The sequence below is a fragment of the Chanodichthys erythropterus genome, chromosome 2, assembly GCF_024489055.1.
Source record: "Chanodichthys erythropterus isolate Z2021 chromosome 2, ASM2448905v1, whole genome shotgun sequence".
Classification (NCBI taxonomy): Eukaryota; Metazoa; Chordata; class Actinopteri; order Cypriniformes; family Xenocyprididae; genus Chanodichthys; species Chanodichthys erythropterus.
In genome coordinates this window covers 26285807-26297500 of record NC_090222.1, presented here as the reverse complement: position 1 = coordinate 26297500, position 11694 = coordinate 26285807, and the positions used below count along the sequence as shown (strand labels likewise).

The 11694-nt window shown below is 36.7% G+C and overlaps 1 long non-coding RNA gene across 1 annotated transcript in view; it reads left to right on the top strand.

Annotated features, from left to right (window-relative positions):
• LOC137026980 (uncharacterized) overlaps positions 1-11278 on the top strand; it is a 52612-nt gene extending 41334 nt beyond the window's left edge. Inside the window, exon 3 of the long non-coding RNA XR_010895964.1 lies at positions 11065-11278. This is a non-coding gene — a long non-coding RNA (uncharacterized lncRNA). The remainder of the gene's footprint in view (positions 1-11064) is intronic.
• The last annotated feature ends 416 nt before the right edge of the window (positions 11279-11694 follow it).

The following is an 11694-nucleotide window of genomic DNA, read 5'->3' as shown; positions in this document are numbered from 1 at the left end:
ATTAAACAGCCTCCCATTCATCCTCCCTCTGAGGATCCACATGCATGCAAAAAGCCGAAAGCATGCACACTATTATTGATTGCACGCGGTTATGCGTGCTTAGCATATTTTGCCCAGGACGCCATTGTGACGGAGTGCAGGTGAGAAATGTGCAAGAATTCATGATGAAGAGGGCAGTGATGTGTTAGCAGAACAGAACTGCTGAGTCTGGACTCAAATACAACTGTACACATGGGGCTGTAGATGTGGAGCATATGAAAGCCTTAAAACTAGACTTACCAGAGGGAAAATCTTACATTGATGCTGATGGATTTAATACTTCGGCCACTGTCATTAACATGTTAATTATGTTCACTGTAAGTTTTAGGACTGATGACAATGGTCTCTGTGTCTGGCTGTGTTACAAAACCTAGTGAGATGATATGTATGCTAACATAGGCAGCTGCCCAAAGTAGGTCTATATAGGTTTTTATTCATATGCTAGGTACAGTGCATGTGACGTAAATGTAATCAGCATTGTATGGTGTAAAGGGGTCATGAGAAATCAAACTTGTCGTGATCTTTTGACATATAAGAGGTCTTAGTACTATTAAAACATTTTTCAAGTTTCAGAGCTTAAAATGTTCTCGTTATAAACAGTGTTCATTTAAACAAGCTCCAAAAATGGCTCGTTTTGATATTGCAGGATCTGTGACATCACACAGGCAAATACATTTGCATATGACTGCCTCCAGAGCAACTCATCGACGAATAGTTATACATCATTGCACCATGACAGGTGACAGGCGACCAGGGGCGTCACTAGGCCCTTTTTAGGGGGGCTCCCCTAAACTTCTGCCCAGCCCCCCTAAAACAATATTTGATTAATAAATTTTTGATCGCTTCAGTCCCCTTTAAAAAAAACTCATTTGAAACGGCGGCAAGCTGCGTCAAGTTTCGGCTCCTCCCCTTATCTGATTCTGCTTGGATTTAGCGCATTTTTCAATCTGCAGGGGCGCCGAGCAGAGCGAACATCAGAGAGCACAAGGTGTGTGCCGTGTGTGCGTGCATTTATTGATAGATTGCTAATGCTATGATATTACATCTGCATCGGTGCAGTTATTTTTCATAAATGCATTGCAGTTTACATAATGTAATGTTACTGGAGCATTGGGAGCACACGGGAGGTCACGTCAGTACAGTAGAGACTGGGAAATAGTGGAGGAAGATGTTAAAATTTATATTATACAGTTAAAAGCATATTAGAATGGTGAACGCTGGCTGTGTTATTAACTATCTGCATCAGCGTGGAAAACGGATGTGAAATGAAGCGCCATTTTGTCCCGTTTTCGGGACATTCTAAAACGCTTAATGTGGCGTAATGTAAGTAAACATCATACTAATAGCCCAGAATTTGAACGCAACGCGTTTAATTTCACGTTAAACGCGTTGCGCGTTCCTCCCATAGAAACTATGTATTACAGAGGGTCATGCTCTTATGTTATCCCTTAATGCTTTAACATGAAGAAATCAGGGCGATATGATGATATGCTGGCTGAGATCAATCTGTATTGTGTTTATTATTTTATCTGGCAGATATATCGGTGCCATTTAGTTATTAAAAACTGCAATAGAGAAATCACTTTGGTCCTGTTTGTGGTCCGATAGGAGGCGGCAGTGTGATTTCTATGCGTGTCGTGTCCTGGCCACACGACTGGGCAATCGAATGAATACAAGAGATTCAAATATTACTCCATTTATTCTAAGCAAGTGCAAGGAGCTCTCAAAAAAATGTACGTAAATACAGTCGTTTTCTCATCTGGTGATTTGTATTTGTTGTCATTGTACGCTCCTGAGCATGACCTAAAACAAGGCGGCGACTACCCAGAATGCAATGCGCAGTGACGTAGTTTGCCAAGCTCTATAGACCTTATTTACCAGAGAAACAAGCGCGCCGCATCTTTATAAAATTGTCTTTGAACTTCCGTTTTGCGTTAGCTCTGTACATTTCTATGGCATCACTGTCAAAGAATAATTAGTTGGTTAAGTGGATTTACTTGTTGTAGAGTTAATGAAAGTTATCATGAGCATTGTTATGTTTAAAGCAGATGTCTTAACAAATGTCAGTAGATCGGGAAGATTTTAAAACGAGCAGTTCATTCATAAATGTAATATGGCTGTGGAAATACAAACCGGAAGTCAAAAGACAACGAGCGCAACGCTGAAAAGGGGCGGGGCTACATAAGGTCTATACATTTCGCTGCGTTCACCTTCAGCCCTTGTGTGATAGTTGTTTTTTATTCCTACAAAAATGAAGTGATTAACACCCATGAAAACATACTTTAGATTCAGAAAACGATCATGATTTATTTTAATTTACTTTTTACAATTACAGACATATTATAATGTATTTTGACATTACATTATGCAGGCATGCACAGAAATGACACACATCATTGTCTGAAAGCACTAGATGGCCCAGAGAGAGAATGTGGAGTTATTTTGTTTTGTATTATTAAATATAGTAATAATGAATCAGGAGAAGTGTCATGATACATAAATTAGAGTAAGCGTAGAGTAAAGGGATTTTTGATTTTCTTGATTTATACTATTTATACTAGATTTGTACTTGATTTATAGAAGTGGCAAATTGATAATTCATGTTGTTATTTTTAATAAAAATAGAAATAAATATAGAACAGATTAATCATATTGCCGACAATTACATTAATACATGGTTTGTCTATATTCTTAATGAATATTAGCTGGTTAGTTAAAATACTTAAAATGAAATCAATTTTCATGGGGTGACTTTGAATATCCAACCGTATTGTTGATTATAAAGGTTAAAAAGCTAAAAAACTAAAATAATTTATATTTCATTGTAGATGGATATACGTCATTTTTTCTTGTCCTGCGGGAGTAGGTCTGCAAATGAGCAACAGTCAGTCAAATAATATTTTTTTAATCATACCCTTATTGGGGGCTGAGCCCCCCTAAAATCAAAATCCTAGAATCGCCCCTGCAGGCGACTCCTGGACACGTCCCGTCTCCGTTTTTAAAATTGTGATTTTCTCACAATTTACAAATAGTTGGAAACATCTGAGATATTGTAAGTACTCAACTGAACAAGATATATAACAATGGCCTAGTGGTTTTTGGATATTTTACTGCAAAAATCTTACATATTGTGCCTTTAACTGCTGACATTTGCCTACACTGGATGTGAATGTTGTTAAAAGCATATAGGACCCATTATAATTACTGACGCTGTCTACACTGGATACAGTTTACAAATGTGAATTCAGTTTCTGACATACTCAACGCACTAGAGTCTGTCGACAACAAGACAAATGGAATAGTGAATGTTCGCTTTGATGCGTTGTTTAAACAGCTCGTTTGCACCTCCGTACAGACTTTAGAAGGATCCCAGGGTCTGAAACAAGTGGATGGTTTATTTTAAGGTCCCGGATCGTGTTGGAGGATTATATATTTGTAACGCTACACACAGGACACTCACAATTGATTCCAGTAGATTTTGATGTTAGCATGTTGCTAAGCTAATGGTAAAATACACTTCATCTGCCAGTTTATATTTTTTTTTTGTCTATATTTTTTTTAGTAATTTTGGAAATATTTTATTTTATTTTTTATTTTTTTATTACTTCAATGAACAATTTTGTGAACTTAAAATATTCACCATAGGATCTTAAACATCACCGAACAGAAATATTCCATGCTTAGAGTGAACTGAAAATTAACATTTTGAAGGCAAGTACTGTCTTGTCTCCAACATTTTTTTCACTCAAAAAATCCAGAGGGAACAAACTGTGAAATGAATTATAAATTCTTTCATTTATCTACTGATGTTTATTTTTTTCCCCCTTTTTGCCTTTCGAATACTGAAAATAGATGTCATAGCTGGTTAATGCCACAAAGGGGAAGGGTGGAGTCCAAAGCCTAGGACTGAAATGGAAGCTGACATTTGTAGGGGGTTAAGGTTTGGGTTTGACATTATTCTTGCAAATTAAAATGAGTTTAACTGGGTAATAAAAAATGAGCAACATTGTATCAAGCAATTCAGATGGGGTTGGGCAATTTTAACAGCACTGGCATAAAAAATGACAACCATTTGCCTCCATTAAGCAACAAAGTACCTGAATTAGTTATGTGACTGCAGTCTGGATGAGACTGTATTGCTGCAGATATGATTTATATATTTTATAACTCCTTCCAAGGAAAGAAATGAGTAGACAGCAGCAAAGGAAGAGGATAAAACAAAGGAAAACAGCAGAAACAAACAAAACAGAAAAACAGGAAGGGACTAAATTCTTCTTCTTTTTTTTTTCCAAGAGAACAGGGTTTAGTTGTCATTTTGTTTTTCACAAGTGTAAATTTTACAGAATAGCTCTATAAAAGGCCATTAAATGGTTCTATTGTGACAACTTGCCCCACTATTACTTCATTTGTGTAGATAATTACAAGCTGTTATTGTACTGTTCTAATATTCTTGTTCTCTTCTACCTTAAATACGGACAATCGTTCATTGTTAAGTTCTCATCATTCTCCATTTACAAAGATGGGGTGATATATGTTCAACACATGCCCTTCTTTCTTTCATACACATCATGTTTATTTTTAGTTTAAAACATATCATTAACATGTGTTTTATGACTTTGGTGTGCAGTCTGCATCTCTGACCTAAAAGAGACCCTTCTTTCACTCACCTTGTGTTGGTAAACCTTTGAAGTCCTGTAGACTCTCATTACGGACACAGAATCACTGTTCTTGACTGTGATTGACTGACAGTGTGGAAATACCTTGCAGTAACTATAAGGCTTTTAGAGGACATTGTGTGTGTGTACATACTGTATATTTGTGTGTACGAGATCTGCTAGGCTGTCACACTCTCATCTTTTTCCTCAGGTCAAGAGAGCTGGCTGTCATAAGACAAAGCGTAAGATGTAAAGTAACTATAGAATGAGCCGTGAAAAATCCTTCAAAGATGCATTCAACAGCAGGAGGCTAATTTTGGTAACAGTTATAATACAGGCTCATTACCTTCCCCGTCAGTCAGCTTGAAAAAAGCCTGCGTGCCCCTGTTTCAGCTACTCAAACAGAAGCCAGACCTCTATCTGACATGCAAATATTAAAACTGATCAAACACCTCCATGTTGGGAATAATGATTTAGGCTCAATGGCTGATAAAATCTCAGATCAGTTGCTTTCTGACCGGCCTGATGGCTTTTTACAAAGACGTCTCCCAGTGTTAGGACTGCGTGTGTTTTAAAATAGCACCATCTGACAAACAAGGTGGTCTACGGGAAGAGGGGTCTGCAAGAAGAACAACACAATCATGACGTCAGTTTGGTTTGTCTTTTTGCACAATTCTGACAATCTCTTGTTTCCAAAAATATAGCATTGTGTCCATTTTCAACATGTTTCAGGAATTTTTTTTCTGTTAGGGCTGACGCTTTATTGTATTGCTGCCCTAAAATTTCACATGATGAACCTTCAGACCAAAAGTCTGTCTAATCCCCCCCCCCCCCCCCCCCAAAAGACCTTGGAATGGCTTGACCCACTTTCTCTGGGGATCATCCAGTTTGAAAATCTTGAAAATCCAGCTTCTGTTCCAGAGTTTAAGTGAGATTAATACTTTTATTCTGGACATATTAAACAGATCAAAAGTAATAGTAAAATATTTAAAATGTTACAAAAGATTTCTACTTCGAATAGATTTTGTTCTTTTGAAATTTTTATTCATCAAAAAGTCAGGAAAAAAAAATGTACCAAGGTTTCCACAAAACTATTAAGCAGCAACTGTTTTCAACATTGATGATGAAAAGAAATGTTTCTTGAGCAGCAAATCAGCATATTAGAATGATTTCTGAAGGATCATGTGACACTGAAGACTGGAGTAAAGATGCTGAAAATTCATATACATACATTTTACAATATATTAACATAGAAAACAGTTTTTAATGTAATTATGTTTTACAACATTACATTTTACTGTATTTTGATCAAATTCATGATGACACTTTTTGTATGTTAACTCCCTGAGGTCTGAAAACGCGCCGGCGCATTTTGCAAGATTTTTTTTTCACATTGCAGCAAGACAGACTTAAAATACTCCGTCATTTCTTTTCATAGAGACATAAGTAATACATCAATTGAAACTATAGAATGTCTTCTTTTATTTGTATACACTCAGAGTAAAAACACAATGTTGTGCTTTTTGTAAAATAAAGAAAACTAACATGATGCGTGATCTCTCGTCTCCCTCTGAGCGAAGTCCAATCTGATAGTTCTCAGAAAATGAACTGTAACTTATGAATACTAATGACAAAAAAATGACACTTATGTCTAAAAAAACGTTGAAATGTCAGGTTTTAAATCGTGTATGTGTCTGTATGAAAAGAGAGCCATGTCAGAAGTCTGTGATTCAGCTCATTATCCGCTAATGCGGCCACACCCACGGAGCCAGCGCTATTCAGACGCAAATTCAGAGGCAATACTTGTATGCATTGTCTCAATCGTGTATTTATGTCTTGAAAAGTGTTTATTTGGATGTTAAAGCCATGGTTAGCGATCTCTAGAAGACATGCCGTTAGTTCCTGGTTCCTTTTCTTCTTTATATGAATTTGTGGCCTAAAGGTGTACAGAGCGCCCTCCGGCTGCAAGTATGAATTGAAAACACAGTATCCAGCACTCATAGTGATGACAATAAATATTACTTCACAGTATAGAAAATTGACATAAATATATAAGAATCCATCAATATTTCTCCAAATGTGCATGATTTTAAGCTAAAAGCCTATATGAAATGCCATAGAGGTAACATTTGTTCAGACACTTTGCATCACAGAAATACATTATATTTTAAAGAATATAATAGAATACCATTATTTTAAATTGTAATAATATTTCACAGTATTGCTGTTTATGATGAGCTGAGACATTACAGAGTTTTTTTTTTCACAGCCTACCTGACTGAAAGGCCTCATTAATATGCAAGTCATTTCAGGTCATTATTATGTGATTCTTTTGTCTTTTCAGGTGTAAATGACCCATTATTCATGATGATTCATGCCTCCACGCATACTGTGTTTCTTGACAAAAAGTGTCTTACAAAAACTAAATCAATATATTGTTTTATATGAAGGAGTAGGCAGCATAATTTTTACATAATTCTGAAGTAAAAACTCTAGTCTACAACCTCCAATACCCAGAAGTCTTGTGAACACAGATTCAATATACTTTTTTGGCCTTATTTCACTGACTTAAGTTTTTTGTTTTTTCAATAACCACGCATAAACATTATTTACATCATCAACCCACACACATTCGATGACTGTGAGCTGCATTACACGCGGGACTGAAATGGTGGCTAACAAAGACATCTCTATCGTTAATTTTGATCACAACTTGTCTTGAAAAACAAAGACAATTTGAGGTTTGTCGTAGGAGAAGTCACACTGGAGGATTGTGCGCCAAATCTTCTGACATTGCCAGAATTTCGTTGGGGGTAAAATTTGATCGCAACAGTCATTAACCGGCTTTCGGTGAACATGTCAAACTATGTGGGGCGTATGATGGTCAAGACAGAACAATAAAGAAGAAAAACAGAAAGAGAGATATGAGACAATGCAGACCATCACTGGAATGAAGGATTATCACTGGGCAAGTGCTTTAGGACCTGTGTTAATATTAGATAAGCTTTCCAGTGCTGGAGACAGCTAATCGGGAAGGCCTGAAAACAGATGTGGAGGCTGCTTTGATTCCGCTTCACATGCGAGTAACGCTGTCATTGATTGTCTAGAGCTGCTGTGCTGTTGGTGACTAACAACAAACTCTTGTTTGTATTTACTCTTGTGTACTGTACGTTCATTTTTTTGTGCTTCCTTGTCATTTGTTCATCGTGTGCGCTTTATTTTTCGTGAAGCATTATTTTGTTGCATGTCAGTTGTGATAAACAGACATCAACTCTCTGAGCCTGGTCTCATTAGAAAAAAGGTACCTGCGAGAACGTTTTGTGAGTCGCAAAATGCGTACCAATACGTACACATCACTGCAGTTTTAATGTGAAATGTCCACTGAATGGCGCTAAAAGCATGTTCATACTATGGTATGTTTTTATGACGTTGGTTTTTATACGAATCACCGCAGTTCTGATTTGAAATTTTGTCCGGTGAGTGGCACTAAAACTGTAGTGCGTCATTATTTTTTAAAATAACGTACCACTAACACTACACCTAAACCTACCCGATAGTGTTAACAAAAGCAAATGTGACATAAAAAGCATCCGTAATCGTGTCGTTTTAGCTTGTTTTGATCTCTCATCTTTGAGCTCTTTTACCGTGACTCATTTTTACACGGATTCGTACCCAAGGCTTCCTTGTCCTAAGTCCAACTCCCTATCAGCTGAGCTACCGAGCAAGCTTGTTATGTCAGAAAAGCGAAACATATGGAGCTGGTTAACCGATGCAAAGTCCAAAATATTTTTGTTTACAAATCGTGCACTTTGGCAAAAAGCGTTTTGAAGTCATAACATAATATTGTGCAAAGAGTAAAAACAAGTCTTTATTTATCCATAATCTGACCCTGTAATCGTAACTGTCTATGGAAACGATTAAAAGCGTTTGCTGTTTTACTGCCTCTAGTGTTCATTTCTGTAGGAAACTGCAGTGATATGTACGTATTGGTACGTATTTTTGCGACTCGCGAAAACGTTCCAACAGGTACGTCTTTCCATGAGACCAGGTTGCACTCTCGCATTGCATCTGTAACAGTGGCCAGATAGTGAGAGTTTTGCTGGTAAACCACTGCACACTGACAACTGCTGGAGAATGCGGTGTTTAGCATCATTGTTAGTGCACTCACCTCACCTGCCAGCAGCGATTGGGCCCGGGGTTCAAGACCGACTCGGAGCAGGGTGGTTAGGATTGGAGGGTGCGTTTTGGAGGCGGAGCAATGAAGAGAGGGTGTGTTTGTTTAGGCTGATTTCGAATATCAACAATGTCAAACAGCGTTTTTGAAAAACGGCTTACCCCACCTTTAAGTCTTACCAACCCCAAATAATGAATAACAGTGTAATATTATATGATCTAGTTTCACCTACCCCAACATGGATTGTAATACAAGTTTGAGCGATTCAAAACCTAAATGTTGTCTATTGTTGTATATTGTGCATGGGTTTATTGTTAGAACACATAATATGACATACGAATTATAATACTATTACTGAAATAGAGTAAATGGAATTGTATCATTCACTTATATTGTTAAATAAAAACAATATTAATCTGTTAATCAGAAACTTGCAGATGTACATTTTTTTGCATACAAACAGGTAACAAAACACACCCAACTAAATTAACGAACTGGTCAAATATCTTGCTATGAATAAAAAAAAAAACAAAAAAAACCATGTGACTTATAGCAGTAAGAATGATCATTTGTAAGGCTGATCTTCAGGAAAGAGTTTCAGTAATTCAAGGGCTCTGAGGGGTTTAAAGGGGTGGGAGAAATGAAAGGACCTTCAAAAGACCATAGGCGATATTTCCGAAGGGGGCAGGCTCATCATCACAGAGACTTCAGCATAGAGATCAACAGAGTGGCACACGGAATACAGATGGGAACACACATACAAACACAAACACACATGCTCCTACACCATTGAAATGTTACAGGTCTGTCTGTACCGCCACAATTAAATTAGGCCTTGAACTGTTTCCCATGCTGCGTCCCTTAGGCACAAATGCATAACCGCACACAAACAGTCTGGAAAACCTCCTAACGAGAGCCCCTAGAGATGTCAGAGACGCTAAGACACAGACGCATACATATAAATATGAATGTACCCAAAAATGCCCTGGTAGACACACATGCTGTCGTACTAATGCTGTGTGCTCACTGTCCCTCATTTGCTTTATTCAGTTTCTAGGACTGACATACAGGCTGGTCACACTTCATCTGGCCTTTAAACAAGTGTGTGTGTGTGTGTGTGTGTGTGTGTGTGTGTGTGTGTGTGTGTGTGTGTGTGTGTGTGTGTGTGTGTGTGTGTGTGTGTGTGTGTGTGTGTGTGTGTGTGTGTGTGTGTGTGTGTGTGTGTGTGTGCGTGTGTGTGTGTGTGTTTGAGGTGTGTCGAGGTGACAGCATAGGCAGCTCATGACATCTTCAGAGGTTCTCCACCCTTGGAAATTGACAAAGAGATTCTGTCACATATCACCCACCCTCAGATGAGACCCTCACCCCCTTTCCAACAAAACTGGGGTTGTGACAGTCAGAAGAAGAATGAAGTGCAAATACAATTCATATTAATAAATTGACACATGTAATATTTTTCATCATTATATTATGTATATGTCATGTATTTTATTTTAGAAGATTTTGTATTAAAATCTTCTATATAGATATAGAAGAAATTAAATACAATATTAAAATAAAATACATTATATATATATATATATATATATATATATATATATATATACACACACACACACACACAAATAAGAAAACAAACAATAAAATATAATGATAAAAACTCAAATAATATAAATTCACACATAATAATTTTAAAGGTATAGTTCACACAAAAAGGATATTTATACAGGGTGAGTAATTTTTTATTTTTTATTTTTGGTGAACTATCCCTTTAAATATAGTAATAATACTAATTATGAATATAATAATAAATATGGAAATATTTAAATATATAATATTAATATAAATAAATATTTTTACACGTTTATATATTAGTTAATACATAAATAAAATTAAAAAACAATAATAACTTAAATGACAACAAAGGAATAATATTAAAACAAAAATAAATAAATAAAGAAAGAAAACAATAATAACTTAAGTAATAAGTAAATAATAAGTAAAATAATAATTAAAATATTGACTCCCCCTTTCCCCACCCCCGTCTCTTTCTCCTGTATTTTTTCTGATTCTGCTCACATCCCCTCCATCCCAATTTATGGGGTTTGATGTCTTCAAATAAGGCTTGATAAAAAGGTCTGAGCAAAGCAAAGGGAGCAGCCTGTAGCTATTACCTTTGTCTGGTTCTCTTTGCAGATTCACCCAGTGCCTCAGGAAGGACCTCTTGCTTTAATGAGGATCACGGGCAACAAAGTAGTACAGACAGAACAGTTCTGCCTCCTCCCATTACAGCAGAACAAGAGACCAGGTCCAAATCTACACGTCTGTGGGTTCACATGTGATCTTTGTTCTTTGTAATGTAAGATTAATCATTGAGGAACAGATGTGACAATATTCAATGGACAGATTAAATAGATCTACATCAACATTTCCTGTAAACTAGCAGAGCTATGTGTTATAGACTACTAAATACAGAAATTATAAGAATTTATCACCTTATTGCTTCTGACTGACACCAGATGGGCTTTGTAGATTAACCTGGGCACCTGACTGTGACTAAAAGGATCAAAATAATAAATGTGCAACAATAATTAAACATTTTATCGCAAGCAAACTTTGTGTGCACCATAGGCCTATGCAGTTTTGTCAGTGATGAGCTCTGTAGTTCAAGCTATAGTGTTTCCTGTCCACAGCAACAAAAACAACGTGATGTTAAATTTTTAGTTCTTTTTAATGAGTCAGTGAAAAAAGATTCAAACAGCCTCATTAGTTAGCGATGCGGCTTGCATCAGATTCACTCTGCCAGTGAAACATCAGAGCCTTTAA